We start from the raw sequence: 21,386 nt of genomic DNA, 5'->3' as shown, positions 1-21,386 counted from the left end.
CCAGCGTTCCCCCAAGTCTCCCGATAAAAATGATACCTCACTTGTGTGGGTAGTCCTAGCGCCCGCGACAGGAAATGTCCCAAAACACAAAGTGGGCACATCCCATTTTTCGACAGAAAACAGAGCTGTTTTTGCAAAGGGCCTACCTGTAGATTTTGGCCTCTAGCTCAGCCGGCACCTAGGGAAACCTACCAAACCTGTGCATTTTTGAAAACTAGAGACCTAGGGGAATCCAAGATGGGGTGACTTGTGGGGCTCTGACCAGGTTATGTTACCCAGAATCCTTTGCAAACCTCAAAATTTGGCTAAAAAAACATATTTTCCTCACATTTTGGTGACAGAAAGTTCTGGAATCTGAGAGGAGCCACAAATTTCCATCCACCCAGCATTCCCCCAAGTCTCCCGATAAAAATGGTACCTCACTTGTGTGGGTAGGCCTAGCGCCCACGACAGGATATGCCCCAAAACACAACGTGGACACATCACAGAGAACAGAGCTGTTTTTTGCAAAGTGCCTGCCTGTAGATTTTGGCCTCTAGCTCAGCCGGCACCTAGGGAAACCTTTGAAACCTGTGCATTTTTTGAAAACTAGAGACTTAGGGGAATCCAAGATGGGGTGACTTGTGGGGCTCTGACCATGTTATGTTACCCAGAATCCTTTGCAAACCTCAAAATTTGGCTAAAAAAAAATATTTTCCTCACATTTTGGTGACAGAAAGTTCTGGAATCTGAGAGGAGCCACAAATTTCCTTCCACCCAGCATTCCCCCAAGTCTCACGATAAAAATGGTACCTCACTTGTGTGGGTAGGCCTAGCGCCCGCGACAGGATATGCCCCAAAACACAACGTGGACACATCACAGAGAACAGAACTGTTTTTTGCAAAGTGCCCGCCTGTAGATTTTGGCCTCTAGCTCAGCCTGCACCTAGGGAAACCTTTGAAACCTGTGCATTTTTTGAAAACTAGAGACTTAGGGGAATCCAAGATGGGGTGACTTGTGGGGCTCTGATCAGGTTCTGTTACCCAGAATGCTTTGCAAACCACAAAATTTGGCTAAAAAATCACATTTTCCTCACATTTCGGTGACAGAAAGTTCTGGAATCTGAGAGGAGCCACATATTTCCTTCCACCCAGCGTTCCCCCAAGTCTCCCGATAAAAATTATACCTCACTTGTGTGGGTAGTCCTAGCGCCCGCAACAGGAAATGTCCCAAAACACAAAGTGGGCACATCCCATTTTTTGACAGAAAACAGAGCTGTTTTTTGCACAGTGCCTACCTGTAGATTTTGGCCTCTATCTCAGCCGGCACCTAGAGAAACCAACCAAACCTGTGCCTTTTTGAAAACTAGAGACCCAGGGGAATCGAAGATGGGGTGACTTGTGGGGCTCTGACCAGGTTCTGTTACCCAGAATCCTTTGCAAACTTCAAAATTTGGCTAAAAAATCATATTGTCCTCACATTTCGGTGACAGAAAGTTCTGGAATCTGAGAGGAGCCACAAATTTCCTTCCACCCAGCGTTCCCCCAAGTCTACCGATACAAATTATACCTCACTTGTGTGGGTAGTCCTAGCGCCCGTGACAGGAAATGTCCCAAAACACAAAGTGGGCACATCCTATTTTTTGACAGAAAACAGAGCTGTTTTTTTGCAAAGTGCCTCCCTGTAGATTTTGGCCTCTAGCTCAGCAGGCACCTAGGGAAACCTACCAAACCTGTGCATTTTTGAAAACTAGAGACCTAGGGGAATCCAAGATGGGGTGACTTGTGGGGCTCTGACCAGGTTCTGTTACCCAGAATCCTTTGCAAACCTCAAAATTTGGCTAAAAAAACATATTTTCCTCACATTTTGGTGACAGAAAGTTCTGGAATCTGAGAGGAGCCACAAATTTCCTTCCACCCAGCGTTCCCCCAAGTTTCCCGATAAGAATGATACCTCACTTGTGTGGGTAGTCCTAGTGCCCTCGACAGGAAATGTCCCAAAACACAAAGTCGGAACATCCCATTTTTTGACAGAAAACAGAGCTGTTTTTTGCAAAGGGCCTACCTGTAGATTTTGGCCTCTAGCTCAGCCGGCACCTAGGGAAACCTACCAAACCTGTGCATTTTTTAAAACTAGAGACCTAGGGGAATCCAGGATGGGGTGACTTGTGGGGCTCTGACCAGGTTATGTTACCCAGAATCCTTTGCAAACCTCAAAATGTGGCTAAAAAAACATATTTTCCTCATATTTTGGTGACAGAAAGTTCTAGAATCTGAGAGGAGCCACAAATTTCCTTCCACCCAGCATTTCCCCAAGTCTCCCGATAAAAATGGTACCTCACTTGTGTGGGTAGGCCTATCGCCCGCGACAGGATATGCCCCAAAACACAACGTGGACACATCACAGAGAACAGAGCTGTTTTTTGCAAAGTGCCTGTCTGTAGATTTTGGCCTCTAGCTCAGCCGGCACCTAGGGAAACCTTTGAAACCTGTGCATTTTTTGAAAACTAGAGACTTAGGGGAATCCAAGATGGGGTGACTTGTGGGGCTCTGACCAGGTTATGTTACCCAGAATCCGTTGCAAACCTCAAAATTTGGCTAAAAGAACATATTTTCCTCACATTTTGGTGACAGAAAGTTCTGGAATCTGAGAGGAGCCACAAATTTCCTTCCACCCAGCATTCCGCCAAGTCTCCCGATAAAAATGGTACCTCACTTGTGTGGGTAGGCCTAGCGCCCGCTACAGGATATGCCCCAAAACACAACGTGGACACATCACAGAGAACAGAGCTGTATTTTGCAAAGTGCCTGCCTCTAGATTTTGGCCTCTAGCTCAGCTGGCACCTAGGGAAACCTTTGAAACCTGTGCATTTTTTGAAAACTAGAGACTTAGGGGAATCCAAGATGGGGTGACTTGTGGGGCTCTGACCAGGTTATGTTACCCAGAATCCTTTGCAAACCTCAAAATTTGGCTAAAAAAACATATTTTCCTCACATTTTGGTGACAGAAAGTCCTGGAATCTGAGAGGAGCCACAAATTTCCTTCCACCCAGCGTTCCCCCAAGTCTCCCGATAAAAATTATGCCTCACTTGTGTGGGTAGTCCTAGCGCCCGCGACAGGAAATGTCCCAAAACACAAAGTGGGCACATCCCATTTTTTGACAGAAAACAGAGCTGTTTTTTGCACAGTGCCTACCTGTAGATTTTGGCCTCTATCTCAGTCGGCACCTAGAGAAACCTACCAAACCTGTGCATTTTTGAAAACTAGAGACCCAGGGGAATCGAAGATGGGGTGACTTGTGGGGCTCTGACCAGGTTCTGTTACCCAGAATCCTTTGCAAACTTCAAAATTTGGCTAAAAAATCATATTGTCATCACATTTCGGTGACAGAAAGTTCCGGAATCTGAGAGGAGCCACAAATTTCCTTCCACCCAGCGTTCCCCCAAGTCTCCCGATACAAATGATACCTCACTTGTGTGGGTAGTCCTAACGGCCGTGACAGGAAATGTCCCAAAACACAAAGTGGGCACATCCTATTTTTTGACAGAAAACAGAGCTGTTTTTTTGCAAAGTGCCTACCTGTAGATTTTGGCCTCTAGCTCAGCAGGCACCTAGGGAAACCTACCAAACCTGTGCATTTTTGAAAACTAGAGATCTAGGGGAATCCAAGATGGGGTGACTTGTGGGGCTCTGACCAGGTTATGTTACCCAGAATCCTTTGCAAACCTCAAAATTTGGCTAAAAAAAAATATTTTCCTCACATTTTGGTGACAGAAAGTTCTGGAATCTGAGAGGAGCCAGATATTTCTTTCCTCCCAGCGTTCCCCCAAGTCTCCAGATAAAAATGATACCTCACTTGTGTGGGTAGGCCTAGCGCCCGCAACAGGATATGCCCCAAAACACAATGTGGACACATCACAGAAAACAGAGCTGTTATTTGCAAAGTGCCTACCTGTAGATTTTGGCCTCTAGCTCAGCCGGCACCTAGGGAAACCTACCAAACCTGTGTATTTTTGAAAACTAGAGACCTAGGGGAATCCAGGATGGGGTGACTTGTGGGACTCTGACCAGATTCTGTTACCCAGAATTCTTTGCAAACCTCATAATTTGGCTAAAAAATCACATTTTCCTCACATTTCGGTGACAGAAAGTTCTGGAATCTGAGAGGAGCCACAAATTTCTTTCCACCCAGCGTTCCCCCAAGTCTCCCGATAAAAATTATACCTCACTTGTGTGGGTAGTCCTAGCGCCCGTGACAGGAAATGTCCCAAAACACAAAGTGGGCACATCCCATTTTTTGACAGAAAACAGAGCTGTTTTTTTGCAAAGTGCCTACCTGTAGATTTTGGCCTCTAGCTCAGCCGGCACCTAGGGAAACCTACCAAACCTGTGCATTTTTGAAAACTAGAGACCTAGGGGAATCCAAGATGGGGTGACTTGTGGGGCTCTGACCAGGTTCTGTTACCCAGAATCCTTTGCAAACCTCAAAATTTGGCTAAAAAAACATATTTTCCTCACATTTTGGTGACAGAAAGTTCTGGAATCTGAGAGGAGCCACAAATTTCCTTCCACCCAGCATTCCCCCAAGTTTCCCGATAAGAATGATACCTCACTTGTGTGGGTAGTCCTAGCGCCCTAGACAGGAAATGTCCCAAAACACAAAGTGGGAACATCCCATTTTTTGACAGAAAACAGAGCTGTTTTTTGCAAAGGGCCTACCTGTAGATTTTGGCCTCTAGCTCAGCCGGCACCTAGGGAAACCTACCAAACCTGTGCATTTTTGTAAAACTAGAGACCTAGGGGAATCCAGGATGGGGTGACTTGTGGGGCTCTGACCAGGTTATGTTACCCAGAATCCTTTGCAAACCTCAAAATGTGGCTAAAAAAACATATTTTCCTCATATTTTGGTGACAGAAAGTTCTGGAATCTGAGAGGAGCCACAAATTTCTTTCCACCCAGCATTCCCCCAAGTCTCCCGATAAAAATGGTACCTCACTTGTGTGGGTAGGCCTATCGCCCGCGACAGGATATGCCCCAAAACACAACGTGGACACATCACAGAGAACAGAGCTGTTTTTTGCAAAGTGCCTGCCTGTAGATTTTGGCCTCTAGCTCAGCCGGCACCTAGGGAAACCTTTGAAACCTGTGCATTTTTTGAAAACTAGAGACTTAGGGGAATCCAAGATGGGGTGACTTGTGGGGCTCTTACCAGGTTATGTTACCCAGAATCCGTTGCAAACCTCAAAATTTGGCTAAAAGAACATATTTTCCTCACATTTTGGTGACAGAAAGTTCTGGAATCTGAGAGGAGCCACAAATTTCCTTCCACCCAGCATTCCCCCAAGTCTCCCGATAAAAATGGTACCTCACTTGTGTGGGTAGGCCTAGCGCCCACGACAGGATATGCCCCAAAACACAACGTGGACACATCACAGAGAACAGAGCTGTTTTTTGCAAAGTGCCCGCCTGTAGATTTTGGCCTCTAGCTCAGCCGGCACCTAGGGAAACCTTTGAAACCTGTGCATTTTTTGAAAACTAGAGACTTAGGGGAATCCAAGATGGGGTGACTTGTGGGGCTCTGACCATGTTATGTTACCCAGAATCCTTTGCAAACCTCAAAATTTGGCTAAAAAAAAATATTTTCCTCACATTTTGGTGACAGAAAGTTCTGGAATCTGAGAGGAGCCACAAATTTCCTTCCACCCAGCATTCCCCCAAGTCTCACGATAAAAATGGTACCTCACTTGTGTGGGTAGGCCTAGCGCCCGCGACAGGATATGCCCCAAAACACAACGTGGACACATCACAGAGAACAGAACTGTTTTTTGCAAAGTGCCCGCCTGTAGATTTTGGCCTCTAGCTCAGCCTGCACCTAGGGAAACCTTTGAAACCTGTGCATTTTTTGAAAACTAGAGACTTAGGGGAATCCAAGATGGGGTGACTTGTGGGGCTCTGACCAGGTTCTGTTACCCAGAATCCTTTGCAAACCTCAGAATTTGGCTAAAAAAAACATATTTTCCTCACATTTTGGTGACAGAAAGTTCTGGAATCTGAGAGGAGCCACAAATGTCCTTCCACCCAGCGTTCCCCCAAGTCTCCCGATAAAAATGATACCTCACTTGTGTGGGTAGTCCTAGCGCCCGCGACAGGAAATGTCCCAAAACACAAAGTGGGCACATCCCATTTTTCGACAGAAAACAGAGCTGTTTTTTGCAAAGGGCCTACCTGTAGATTTTGGCCTCTAGCTCAGCCGGCACCTAGGGAAACCTACCAAACCTGTGCATTTTTGAAAACTAGAGACCTAGGGGAATCCAAGATGGGGTGACTTGTGGGGCTCTGACCAGGTTATGTTACCCAGAATCCTTTGCAAACCTCATAATTTGGCTAAAAAAACATATTTTCCTCACATTTTGGTGACAGAAAGTTCTGGAATCTGAGAGGAGCCACAAATTTCCATCCACCCAGCATTCCCCCAAGTCTCCCGATAAAAATGGTACCTCACTTGTGTGTGTAGGCCTAGCGCCCACGACAGGATATGCCCCAAAACACAACGTGGACACATCACAGAGAACAGAGCTGTTTTTTGCAAAGTGCCTGCCTGTAGATTTTGGCCTCTAGCTCAGCCGGCACCTAGGGAAACCTTTGCAACCTGTGCATTTTTTGAAAACTAGAGACTTAGGGGAATCCAAGATGGGGTGACTTGTGGGGCTCTGACCATGTTATGTTACCCAGAATCCTTTGCAAACCTCAAAATTTGGCTAAAAAAAAATATTTTCCTCACATTTTGGTGACAGAAAGTTCTGGAATCTGAGAGGAGCCACAAATTTCCTTCCACCCAGCATTCCCCCAAGTCTCACGATAAAAATGGTACCTCACTTGTGTGGGTAGGCCTAGCGCCCGCGACAGGATATGCCCCAAAACACAACGTGGACACATCACAGAGAACAGAACTGTTTTTTGCAAAGTGCCCGCCTGTAGATTTTGGCCTCTAGCTCAGCCTGCACCTAGGGAAACCTTTGAAACCTGTGCATTTTTTGAAAACTAGAGACTTAGGGGAATCCAAGATGGGGTGACTTATGGGGCTCTGATCAGGTTCTGTTACCCAGAATGCTTTGCAAACCACAAAATTTGGCTAAAAAATCACATTTTCCTCACATTTCGGTGACAGAAAGTTCTGGAATCTGAGAGGAGCCACATATTTCCTTCCACCCAGCGTTCCCCCAAGTCTCCCGATAAAAATTATACCTCACTTGTGTGGGTAGTCCTAGAGCCCGCAACAGGAAATGTCCCAAAACACAAAGTGGGCACATCCCATTTTTTGACAGAAAACAGAGCTGTTTTTTGCACAGTGCCTACCTGTAGATTTTGGCCTCTATCTCAGCCGGCACCTAGAGAAACCAACCAAACCTGTGCCTTTTTGAAAACTAGAGACCCAGGGGAATCGAAGATGGGGTGACTTGTGGGGCTCTGACCAGGTTCTGTTACCCAGAATCCTTTGCAAACTTCAAAATTTGGCTAAAAAATCATATTGTCCTCACATTTCGGTGACAGAAAGTTCTGGAATCTGAGAGGAGCCACAAATTTCCTTCCACCCAGCGTTCCCCCAAGTCTACCGATACAAATTATACCTCACTTGTGTGGGTAGTCCTAGCGCCCGTGACAGGAAATGTCCCAAAACACAAAGTGGGCACATCCTATTTTTTGACAGAAAACAGAGCTGTTTTTTTGCAAAGTGCCTCCCTGTAGATTTTGGCCTCTAGCTCAGCAGGCACCTAGGGAAACCTACCAAACCTGTGCATTTTTGAAAACTAGAGACCTAGGGGAATCCAAGATGGGGTGACTTGTGGGGCTCTGACCAGGTTCTGTTACCCAGAATCCTTTGCAAACCTCAAAATTTGGCTAAAAAAACATATTTTCCTCACATTTTGGTGACAGAAAGTTCTGGAATCTGAGAGGTGCCACAAATTTCCTTCCACCCAGCGTTCCCCCAAGTTTCCCGATAAGAATGATACCTCACTTGTGTGGGTAGTCCTAGCGCCCTCGACAGGAAATGTCCCAAAACACAAAGTCGGAACATCCCATTTTTTGACAGAAAACAGAGCTGTTTTTTGCAAAGGGCCTACCTGTAGATTTTGGCCTCTAGCTCAGCCGGCACCTAGGGAAACCTACCAAACCTGTGCATTTTTTAAAACTAGAGACCTAGGGGAATCCAGGATGGGGTGACTTGTGGGGCTCTGACCAGGTTATGTTACCCAGAATCCTTTGCAAACCTCAAAATGTGGCTAAAAAAACATATTTTCCTCATATTTTGGTGACAGAAAGTTCTAGAATCTGAGAGGAGCCACAAATTTCCTTCCACCCAGCATTCCCCCAAGTCTCCCGATAAAAATGGTACCTCACTTGTGTGGGTAGGCCTATCGCCCGCGACAGGATATGCCCCAAAACACAACGTGGACACATCACAGAGAACAGAGCTGTTTTTTGCAAAGTGCCTGTCTGTAGATTTTGGCCTCTAGCTCAGCCGGCACCTAGGGAAACCTTTGAAACCTGTGCATTTTTTGAAAACTAGAGACTTAGGGGAATCCAAGATGGGGTGACTTGTGGGGCTCTGACCAGGTTATGTTACCCAGAATCCGTTGCAAACCTCAAAATTTGGCTAAAAGAACATATTTTCCTCACATTTTGGTGACAGAAAGTTCTGGAATCTGAGAGGAGCCACAAATTTCCTTCCACCCAGCATTCCCCCAAGTCTCCCGATAAAAATGGTACCTCACTTGTGTGGGTAGGCCTAGCGCCCGCTACAGGATATGCCCCAAAACACAACGTGGACACATCACAGAGAACAGAGCTGTATTTTGCAAAGTGCCTGCCTCTAGATTTTGGCCTCTAGCTCAGCTGGCACCTAGGGAAACCTTTGAAACCTGTGCATTTTTTGAAAACTAGAGACTTAGGGGAATCCAAGATGGGGTGACTTGTGGGGCTCTGACCAGGTTATGTTACCCAGAATCCTTTGCAAACCTCAAAATTTGGCTAAAAAAACATATTTTCCTCACATTTTGGTGACAGAAAGTCCTGGAATCTGAGAGGAGCCACAAATTTCCTTCCACCCAGCGTTCCCCCAAGTCTCCCGATAAAAATTATGCCTCACTTGTGTGGGTAGTCCTAGCGCCCGCGACAGGAAATGTCCCAAAACACAAAGTGGGCACATCCCATTTTTTGACAGAAAACAGAGCTGTTTTTTGCACAGTGCCTACCTGTAGATTTTGGCCTCTATCTCAGTCGGCACCTAGAGAAACCTACCAAACCTGTGCATTTTTGAAAACTAGAGACCCAGGGGAATCGAAGATGGGGTGACTTGTGGGGCTCTGACCAGGTTCTGTTACCCAGAATCCTTTGCAAACTTCAAAATTTGGCTAAAAAATCATATTGTCCTCACATTTCGGTGACAGAAAGTTCCGGAATCTGAGAGGAGCCACAAATTTCCTTCCACCCAGCGTTCCCCCAAGTCTCCCGATACAAATGATACCTCACTTGTGTGGGTAGTCCTAACGGCCGTGACAGGAAATGTCCCAAAACACAAAGTGGGCACATCCTATTTTTTGACAGAAAACAGAGCTGTTTTTTTGCAAAGTGCCTACCTGTAGATTTTGGCCTCTAGCTCAGCAGGCACCTAGGGAAACCTACCAAACCTGTGCATTTTTGAAAACTAGAGATCTAGGGGAATCCAAGATGGGGTGACTTGTGGGGCTCTGACCAGGTTATGTTACCCAGAATCCTTTGCAAACCTCAAAATTTGGCTAAAAAAAAATATTTTCCTCACATTTTGGTGACAGAAAGTTCTGGAATCTGAGAGGAGCCAGATATTTCTTTCCTCCCAGCGTTCCCCCAAGTCTCCAGATAAAAATGATACCTCACTTGTGTGGGTAGGCCTAGCGCCCGCAACAGGATATGCCCCAAAACACAACGTGGACACATCACAGAAAACAGAGCTGTTATTTGCAAAGTGCCTACCTGTAGATTTTGGCCTCTAGCTCAGCCGGCACCTAGGGAAACCTACCAAACCTGTGTATTTTTGAAAACTAGAGACCTAGGGGAATCCAGGATGGGGTGACTTGTGGGACTCTGACCAGATTCTGTTACCCAGAATTCTTTGCAAACCTCATAATTTGGCTAAAAAATCACATTTTCCTCACATTTCGGTGACAGAAAGTTCTGGAATCTGAGAGGAGCCACAAATTTCTTTCCACCCAGCGTTCCCCCAAGTCTCCCGATAAAAATTATACCTCACTTGTGTGGGTAGTCCTAGCGCCCGTGACAGGAAATGTCCCAAAACACAAAGTGGGCACATCCCATTTTTTGACAGAAAACAGAGCTGTTTTTTTGCAAAGTGCCTACCTGTAGATTTTGGCCTCTAGCTCAGCCGGCACCTAGGGAAACCTACCAAACCTGTGCATTTTTTAAAGCTAGAGACCTAGGGGAATCCAAGATCGGGTGACTTGTGTTGCTCTGACCAGGTTCTGTTACCCAGAATCCTTTGCAAACCTCAAAATTGGCCTAAAAAAACATATTTTCCTCACATTTTGGTGACAGAAAGTTCTGGAATCTGAGAGGAGCCACAAATTTCCTTCCACCCAGCGTTCCCCCAAGTCTCCCGATAAAAATGATACCTCACTTGTGTGGGTAGTCCTAGCGCCCGCGACAGGAAATGTCCCAAAACACAAAGTGGGCACATCCCATTTTTTGACAGAAAACAGAGCTGTTTTTTTGCAAAGTGCCTACCTGTAGATTTTGGCCTCTAGCTCAGCTGGCACCTAGGGAAACCTACCAAACCTGTGCATTTTTTAAAACTAGAGACCTAGGGGAATCCAAGATGGGGTGACTTGTGGGGCTCTGACAAGGTTCTGTTACCCAGAATCCTTTGCAAACCTCAATATTTGGCTAAAAAATATATTTTCCTCACATTTTGGTGACAGAAAGTTCTGGAATCTGAGAGGAGCCACAAATTTCCTTCCACCCAGCGTTCCCCCAAGTCTCACGATAAAAATGGTACCTCACTTGTGTGGGTAGGCCTAGCGCCCGCGACAGGATATGCCCCAAAACACAACGTGGACACATCACAGAGAACAGAACTGTTTTTTGCAAAGTGCCCGCCTGTAGATTTTGGCCTCTAGCTCAGCCTGCACCTAGGGAAACCTTTGAAACCTGTGCATTTTTTGAAAACTAGAGACTTAGGGGAATCCAAGATGGGGTGACTTGTGGGGCTCTGACCAGGTTCTGTTACCCAGAATCCTTTGCAAACCTCAGAATTTGGCTAAAAAAAACATATTTTCCTCACATTTTGGTGACAGAAAGTTCTGGAATCTGAGAGGAGCCACAAATGTCCTTCCACCCAGCGTTCCCCCAAGTCTCCCGATAAAAATGATACCTCACTTGTGTGGGTAGTCCTAGCGCCCGCGACAGGAAATGTCCCAAAACACAAAGTGGGCACATCGCCTTTTTCGACAGAAAACAGAGCTGTTTTTTGCAAAGGGCCTACCTGTAGATTTTGGCCTCTAGCTCAGCCGGCACCTAGGGAAACCTACCAAACCTGTGCATTTTTGAAAACTAGAGACCTAGGGGAATCCAAGATGGGGTGACTTGTGGGGCTCTGACCAGGTTATGTTATCCAGAATCCTTTGCAAACCTCAAAATTTGGCTAAAAAAACATATTTTCCTCACATTTTGGTGACAGAAAGTTCTGGAATCTGAGAGGAGCCACAAATTTCCATCCACCCAGCATTCCCCCAAGTCTCCCGATAAAAATGGTACCTCACTTGTGTGGGTAGGCCTAGCGCCCACGACAGGATATGCCCCAAAACACAACGTGGACACATCAAAGAGAACAGAGCTGTTTTTTGCAAAGTGCCTGCCTGTAGATTTTGGCCTCTAGCTCAGCCGGCACCTAGGGAAACCTTTGAAACCTGTGCATTTTTTGAAAACTAGAGACTTAGGGGAATCCAAGATGGGGTGACTTGTGGGGCTCTGACCATGTTATGTTACCCAGAATCCTTTGCAAACCTCAAAATTTGGCTAAAAAAAAATATTTTCCTCACATTTTGGTGACAGAAAGTTCTGGAATCTGAGAGGAGCCACAAATTTCCTTCCACCCAGCATTCCCCCAAGTCTCACGATAAAAATGGTACCTCACTTGTGTGGGTAGGCCTAGCGCCCGCGACAGGATATGCCCCAAAACACAACGTGGACACATCACAGAGAACAGAACTGTTTTTTGCAAAGTGCCCGCCTGTAGATTTTGGCCTCTAGCTCAGCCTGCACCTAGGGAAACCTTTGAAACCTGTGCATTTTTTGAAAACTAGAGACTTAGGGGAATCCAAGATGGGGTGACTTGTGGGGCTCTGATCAGGTTCTGTTACCCAGAATGCTTTGCAAACCACAAAATTTGGCTAAAAAATCACATTTTCCTCACATTTCGGTGACAGAAAGTTCTGGAATCTGAGAGGAGCCACATATTTCCTTCCACCCAGCGTTCCCCCAAGTCTCCCGATAAAAATTATACCTCACTTGTGTGGGTAGTCCTAGCGCCCGCAACAGGAAATGTCCCAAAACACAAAGTGGGCACATCCCATTTTTTGACAGAAAACAGAGCTGTTTTTTGCACAGTGCCTACCTGTAGATTTTGGCCTCTATCTCAGCCGGCACCTAGAGAAACCAACCAAACCTGTGCCTTTTTGAAAACTAGAGACCCAGGGGAATCGAAGATGGGGTGACTTGTGGGGCTCTGACCAGGTTCTGTTACCCAGAATCCTTTGCAAACTTCAAAATTTGGCTAAAAAATCATATTGTCCTCACATTTCGGTGACAGAAAGTTCTGGAATCTGAGAGGAGCCACAAATTTCCTTCCACCCAGCGTTCCCCCAAGTCTACCGATGCAAATTATACCTCACTTGTGTGGGTAGTCCTAGCGCCCGTGACAGGAAATGTCCCAAAACACAAAGTGGGCACATCCTATTTTTTGACAGAAAACAGAGCTGTTTTTTTGCAAAGTGCCTCCCTGTAGATTTTGGCCTCTAGCTCAGCAGGCACCTAGGGAAACCTACCAAACCTGTGCATTTTTGAAAACTAGAGACCTAGGGGAATCCAAGATGGGGTGACTTGTGGGGCTCTGACCAGGTTCTGTTACCCAGAATCCTTTGCAAACCTCAAAATTTGGCTAAAAAAACATATTTTCCTCACATTTTGGTGACAGAAAGTTCTGGAATCTGAGAGGAGCCACAAATTTCCTTCCACCCTGCGTTCCCCCAAGTTTCCCGATAAGAATGATACCTCACTTGTGTGGGTAGTCCTAGCGCCCTCGACAGGAAATGTCCCAAAACACAAAGTGGGAACATCCCATTTTTTTACAGAAAACAGAGCTGTTTTTTGCAAAGGGCCTACCTGTAGATTTTGGCCTCTAGCTCAGCCGGCACCTAGGGAAACCTACCAAACCTGTGCATTTTTTAAAACTAGAGACCTAGGGGAATCCAGGATGGGGTGACTTGTGGGGCTCTGACCAGGTTATGTTACCCAGAATCCTTTGCAAACCTCAAAATGTGGCTAAAAAAAATATTTTCCTCATATTTTGGTGACAGAAAGTTCTGGAATCTGAGAGGAGCCACAAATTTCCTTCCACCCAGCATTCCCCCAAGTCTCCCGATAAAAATGGTACCTCACTTGTGTGGGTAGGCCTATCGCCCGCGACAGGATATGCCCCAAAACACAACGTGGACACATCACAGAGAACAGAGCTGTTTTTTGCAAAGTGTCTGTCTGTAGATTTTGGCCTCTAGCTCAGCCGGCACCTAGGGAAACCTTTGAAACCTGTGCATTTTTTGAAAACTAGAGACTTAGGGGAATCCAAGATGGGGTGACTTGTGGGGCTCTGACCAGGTTATGTTACCCAGAATCCGTTGCAAACCTCAAAATTTGGCTAAAAGAACATATTTTCCTCACATTTTTGTGACAGAAAGTTCTGGAATCTGAGAGGAGCCACAAATTTCCTTCCACCCAGCATTCCCCCAAGTCTCCCGATAAAAATGGTACCTCACTTGTGTGGGTAGGCCTAGCGCCCGCTACAGGATATGCCCCAAAACGCAACGTGGACACATCACAGAGAACAGAGCTGTATTTTGCAAAGTGCCTGCCTCTAGATTTTGGCCTCTAGCTCAGCTGGCACCTAGGGAAACCTTTGAAACCTGTGCATTTTTTGAAAACTAGAGACTTAGGGGAATCCAAGATGGGGTGACTTGTGGGGCTCTGACCAGGTTATGTTACCCAGAATCCTTTGCAAACCTCAAAATTTGGCTAAAAAAACATATTTTCCTCACATTTTGGTAACAGAAAGTCCTGGAATCTGAGAGGAGCCACAAATTTCCTTCCACCCAGCGTTCCCCCAAGTCTCCCGATAAAAATTATGCCTCACTTGTGTGGGTAGTCCTAGCGCCCGCGACAGGAAATGTCCCAAAACACAAAGTGGGCACATCCCATTTTTTGACAGAAAACAGAGCTGTTTTTTGCACAGTGCCTACCTGTAGATTTTGGCCTCTATCTCAGTCGGCACCTAGAGAAACCTACCAAACCTGTGCATTTTTTAAAACTAGAGACCCAGGGGAATCGAAGATGGGGTGACTTGTGGGGCTCTGACCAGGTTCTGTTACCCAGAATCCTTTGCAAACTTCAAAATTTGGCTAAAAAATCATATTGTCCTCACATTTCGGTGACAGAAAGTTCCGGAATCTGAGAGGAGCCACAAATTTCCTTCCACCCAGCGTTCCCCCAAGTCTCCCGATACAAATGATACCTCACTTGTGTGGGTAGTCCTAACGGCCGTGACAGGAAATGTCCCAAAACACAAAGTGGGCACATCCTATTTTTTGACAGAAAACAGAGCTGTTTTTTTGCAAAGTGCCTCTCTGTAGATTTTGGCCTCTAGCTCAGCAGGCACCTAGGGAAACCTACCAAACCTGTGCATTTTTGAAAACTAGAGATCTAGGGGAATCCAAGATGGGGTGACTTGTGGGGCTCTGACCAGGTTATGTTACCCAGAATCCTTTGCAAACCTCAAAATTTGGCTAAAAAAAAATATTTTCCTCACATTTTGGTGACAGAAAGTTCTGGAATCTGAGAGGAGACAGATATTTCCTTCCTTCCAGCGTTCCCCCAAGTCTCCAGATAAAAATGATACCTCACTTGTGTGGGTAGGCCTAGCGCCCGCAACAGGATATGCCCCAAAACACAACGTGGACACATCACAGAAAACAGAGCTGTTATTTGCAAAGTGCCTACCTGTAGATTTTGGCCTCTAGCTCAGCCGGCACCTAGGGAAACCTACCAAACCTGTGCATTTTTGAAAACTAGAGACCTAGGGGAATCCAGGATGGGGTGACTTGTGGGACTCTGACCAGATTCTGTTACCCAGAATTCTTTGCAAACCTCATAATTTGGCTAAAAAATCACATTTTCCTCACATTTCGGTGACAGAAAGTTCTGGAATCTGAGAGGAGCCACAAATTTCTTTCCACCCAGCGTTCCCCCAAGTCTCCCGATAAAAATTATACCTCACTTGTGTGGGTAGTCCTAGCGCCCGTGACAGGAAATGTCCCAAAACACAAAGTGGGCACATCCCATTTTTTGACAGAAAACAGAGCTGTTTTTCTGCAAAGTGCCTACCTGTAGATTTTGGCCTCTAGATCAGCCGGCACCTAGGGAAACCTACCAAACCTGTGCATTTTTTAAAGCTAGAGACCTAGGGGAATCCAAGATGGGGTGACTTGTGTTGCTCTGACCAGGTTCTGTTACCCAGAATCCTTTGCAAACCTCAAAATTGGCCTAAAAAAACATATTTTCCTCACATTTTGGTGACAGAAAGTTCTGGAATCTGAGAGGAGCCACAAATTTCCTTCCACCAAGCGTTCCCCCAAGTCTCCCGATAAAAATGATACCTCACTTGTGTGGGTAGTCCTAGCGCCCGCGACAGGAAATGTCCCAAAACACAAAGTGGGCACATCCCATTTTTTGACAGAAAACAGAGCTGTTTTTTTGCAAAGTGCCTACCTGTAGGTTTTGGCCTCTAGCTCAGCTGGCACCTAGGGAAACCTACCAAACCTGTGCATTTTTTAAAACTAGAGACCTAGGGGAATCCAAGATGGGGTGACTTGTGGGGCTCTGACAAGGTTCTGTTACCCAGAATCCTTTGCAAACCTCAATATTTGGCTAAAAAAAATATTTTCCTCACATTTTGGTGACAGAAAGTTCTGGAATCTGAGTGGAGCCACAAATTTCCTTCCACCCAGCGTTCCCCCAAGTCTCCCGATAAAAATGATACCTCACTTGTGTGGGTAGTCCTAGCGCCCGCGACAGGAAATGTCCCAAAACACAAAGTGGGCACATCCCATTTTTTGACAGAAAACAGAGCTGTTTTTTTGCAAAGGGCCTACCTGTAGATTTTGGCCTCTAGCTCAGCCGGCACCTAAGGAAACCTACCAAACCTGTGCATTTTTGAAAACTAGAGACCTAGGGGAATCCAAGATGGGGTGACTTGTGGGGCTCTGACCAGGTTATGTTACCCAGAATCCTTTGCAAACCTCAAAATTTGGCTAAAAAACATATTTTCCTCACATTTTGGTGACAGAAAGTTCTGGAATCTGAGAGGAGCCACAAATTTCCGCCCACCCAGCATTCCCCTAAGTCTCCCGATAAAAATGGTACCTCACTTGTGTGGGTAGGCCTAGCGCCCGCGACAGTATATGCCCCAAAACACAACGTGGACACATCACAGAGAACAGAGCTGTTTTTTGCAAAGTGCCTGCCTGTAGATTTTGGCCTCTAGCTCAGCCGGCACCTAGGGAAACCTTTGAAACCTGTGCATTTTTTGAAAACTAGAGACTTAGGGGAATCCAAGATGGGGTGACTTGTGGGGCTCTGACCATGTTATGTTACCCAGAATCCTTTGCAAACCTCAAAATTTGGCTAAAAAAACATATTTTCCTCACATTTTGGTGACAGAAAGTTCTGGAATCTGAGAGGAGCCACAAATTTCCTTCCACCCAGCATTCCCCCAAGTCTCACGATAAAAATGGTACCTCACTTGTGTGGGTAGGCCTAGCGCCCGCGACAGGATATGCCCCAAAACACAACGTGGACACATCACAGAGAACAGAGCTGTTTTTTGCAAAGTGCCCGTCTGTAGATTTTGGCCTCTAGCTCAGCCTGCACCTAGGGAAACCTTTGAAACCTGTGCATTTTTTGAAAACTAGAGACTTAGGGGAATCCAAGATGGGGTGACTTGTGGGGCTCTGATCAGGTTCTGTTACCCAGAATGCTTTGCAAACCACAAAATTTGGCTAAAAAATCACATTTTCCTCACATTTCGGTGACAGAAAGTTCTGGAATCTGAGAGGAGCGACATATTTCCTTCCACCCAGCGTTCCCCCAAGTCTCCCGATAAAAATTATACCTCACTTGTGTGGGTAGTCCTAGCGCCCGCAACAGGAAATGTCCCAAAACACAAAGTGGGCACATCCCATTTTTTGACAGAAAACAGAGCTGTTTTTTGCACAGTGCCTACCTGTAGATTTTGGCCTCTATCTCAGCCGGCACCTAGAGAAACCTACCAAACCTGTGCATTTTTGAAAACTAGAGACACAGGGGAATCGAAGATGGGGTGACTTGTGGGGCTCTGACCAGGTTCTGTTACCCAGAATCCTTTGCAAACTTCAAAATTTGGCTAAAAAATCATATTGTCCTCACATTTCGGTGACAGAAAGTTCTGGAATCTGAGAGGAGCCACAAATTTCCTTCCACCCAGCGTTCCCCCAAGTCTCCCGATACAAATTATACCTCACTTGTGTGGGTAGTCCTAGCGCCCGTGACAGGAAATGTCCCAAAACACAAAGTGGGCACATCCTATTTTTTGACAGAAAACAGAGCTGTTTTTTTGCAAAGTGCCTACCTGTAGATTTTGGCCTCTAGCTCAGCAGGCACCTAGGGAAACCTACCAAACCTGTGCATTTTTGAAAACTAGAGACCTAGGGGAATCCAAGATGGGGTGACTTGTGGGGCTCTGACCAGGTTCTGTTACCCAGAATCCTTTGCAATCCTCAGAATTTGGCTAAAAAAACATATTTTCCTCACATTTTGGTGACAGAAAGTTCTGGAATCTGAGAGGAGCCACAAATTTCCTTCCACCCAGCGTTCCCCCAAGTCTCCCGATAAAAATGATACCTCACTTGTGTGGGTAGTCCTGGCGCCCGCGACAGGAAATGTCCCAAAACACAAAGTGGGCACATCCCATTTTTTGACAGAAAACAGAGCTGTTTTTTGCAAAGGGCCTACCTGTAGATTTTGGCCTCTAGCTCAGCCGGCACCTAGGGAAACCTACCAAACCTGTGCATTTTTTAAAACTAGAGACCTAGGGGAATCCAAGATGGGGTGACTTGTGGGGCTCTGACCAGGTTATGTTACCCAGAATCCTTTGCAAACCTCAAAATTTGGCTAAAAAAACATATTTTCCTCACATTTTGGTGACAGAAAGTTCTGGAATCTGAGAGGAGCCACAAATTTCCGTCCACCCAGTATTCCCCCAAGTCTCCCGATAAAAATGGTACCTCACTTGTGTGGGTAGGCCTAGCGCCCACGACAGGATATGCCCCAAAACACAACGTGGACACATCACAGAGAACAGAACTGTTTTTTTGCAAAGTGCCCGCCTGTAGATTTTGGCCTCTAGCTCAGCCTGCACCTAGGGAAACCTTTGAAACCTGTGCATTTTTTGAAAACTAGAGACTTAGGGGAATCCAAGATGGGGTGACTTGTGTGGCTCTGATCATGTTATGTTACCCAGAATCCTTTGCAAACCTCAAAATTTGGCTAAAAAAAAATATTTGCCTCACATTTTGGTGACAGAAAGTTCTGGAATCTGAGTGGAGCCACAAATTTCCTTCCACCCAGCATTCCCCCAAGTCTCACGATAAAAATGGTACCTCACTTGTGTGGGTAGGCCTAGCGCCCGCGACAGGATATGCCCCAAAACACAACGTGTACACATCACAGAGAACAGAACTGTTTTTTGCAAAGTGCCCGCCTGTAGATTTTGGCCTCTAGCTCAGCCTGCACCTAGGGAAACCTTTGAAACCTGTGCATTTTTTTAAAACTAGAGACTTAGGGGAATCCAAGATGGGGTGACTTGTGGGGCTCTGACCAGGTTCTGTTACCCAGAATCCTTTGCAAACCTCAGAATTTGGCTAAAAAAAACATATTTTCCTCACATTTTGGTGACAGAAAGTTCTGGAATCTGAGAGGAGCCACAAATGTCCTTCCACCCAGCGTTCCCCCAAGTCTCCCGATAAAAATGATACCTCACTTGTGTGGGTAGTCCTAGCGCCCGCGACTGGAAATGTCCTAAAACACAAAGTGGGCACATCCCATTTTTTGACAGAAAACAGAGCTGTTTTTTGCAAAGGGCCTACCTGTAGATTTTGGCCTCTAGCTCAGCCGGCACCTAGGGAAACCTACCAAACCTGTGCATTTTTGAAAACTAGAGACCTAGGGGAATCCAAGATGGGGTGACTTGTGGGGCTCTGACCAGGTTATGTTACCCAGAATCCTTTGCAAACCTCAAAATTTGGCTAAAAAAACATATTTTCCTCACATTTTGGTGACAGAAAGTTCTGGAATCTGAGAGGAGCCACAAATTTCCATCCACCCAGCATTCCCCCAAGTCTCACGATAAAAATGGTACCTCACTTGTGTGGGTAGGCCTAGCGCCCACGACAGGATATGCCCCAAAACACAACGTGGACACATCACAGAGAACAGAGCTGTTTTTTGCAAAGTGGCTGCCTGTAGATTTTGGCCTCTAGCTCAGCCGGCACCTAGGGAAACCTTTGAAACCTGTGCATTTTTTGAAAACTAGAGACTTAGGGGAATCCAAGATGGGGTGACTTGTGGGGCTCTGACCATGTTATGTTACCCAGAATCCTTTGCAAACCTCAAAATTTGGCTAAAAAAAAATATTTTCCTCACATTTTGGTGACAGAAAGTTCTGGAATCTGAGAGGAGCCACAAATTTACTTCCACCCAGCATTCCCCCAAGTCTCACGATAAAAATGGTACCTCACTTGTGTGGGTAGGCCTAGCGCCCGCGACAGGATATGCCCCAAAACACAACGTGGACACATCACAGAGAACAGAACTGTTTTTTGCAAAGTGCCCACCTGTAGATTTTGGCCTCTAGCTCAGCCTGCACCTAGGGAAACCTTTGAAACCTGTGCATTTTTTGAAAACTAGAGACTTAGGGGAATCCAAGATGGGGTGACTTGTGGGGCTCTGATCAGGTTCTGTTACCCAGAATGCTTTGCAAACCACAAAATTTGGCTAAAAAATCACATTTTCCTCACATTTCTGTGACAGAAAGTTCTGGAATCTGAGAGGAGCCACATATTTCCTTCCACCCAGCGTTCCCCCAAGTCTCCCGATAAAAATTATACCTCACTTGTGTGGGTAGTCCTAGCGCCCGCAACAGGAAATGTCCCAAAACACAAAGTGGGCACATCCCATTTTTTGACAGAAAACAGAGCTGTTTTTTGCACAGTGCCTACCTGTAGATTTTGGCCTCTATCTCAGCCGGCACCTAGAGAAACCAACCAAACCTGTGCCTTTTTGAAAACTAGAGACCCAGGGGAATCGAAGATGGGGTGACTTGTGGGGCTCTGACCAGGTTCTGTTACCCAGAATCCTTTGCAAACTTCAAAATTTGGCTAAAAAATCATATTGTCCTCACATTTCGGTGACATAAAGTTCTGGAATCTGAGAGGAGCCACAAATTTTCTTCCACCCAGCGTTCCCCCAAGTCTAACGATACAAATTATACCTCACTTGTGTGGGTAGTCCTAGAGCCCGTGACAGGAAATGTCCCAAAACACAAAGTGGGCACATCCTATTTTTTGACAGAAAACAGAGCTGTTTTTTTGCAAAGTGCCTCCCTGTAGATTTTGGCCTCTAGCTCAGCAGGCACCTAGGGAAACCTACCAAACCTGTGCATTTTTGAAAACTAGAGACCTAGGGGAATCCAAGATGGGGTGACTTGTGGGGCTCTGACCAGGTTCTGTTACCCAGAATCCTTTGCAAACCTCAAAATTTGGCTAAAAAAACATATTTTCCTCACATTTTGGTGACAGAAAGTTCTGGAATCTGAGAGGAGCCACAAATTTCCTTCCACCCAGCGTTCCCCCAAGTTTCCCGATAAGAATGATACCTCACTTGTGTGGGTAGTCCTAGCGCCCTCGACAGGAAATGTCCCAAAACACAAAGTGGGAACATCCCATTTTTTGACAGAAAACAGAGCTGTTTTTTGCAAAGGGCCTATCTGTA

Source organism: Pleurodeles waltl, chromosome 1_1 (genome assembly GCF_031143425.1).
Source record: "Pleurodeles waltl isolate 20211129_DDA chromosome 1_1, aPleWal1.hap1.20221129, whole genome shotgun sequence".
NCBI classification, from domain to species: Eukaryota; Metazoa; Chordata; class Amphibia; order Caudata; family Salamandridae; genus Pleurodeles; species Pleurodeles waltl.
The sequence above is the reverse complement of the archived record's forward strand: the minus strand, read 5'-3'. Positions refer to the sequence as shown.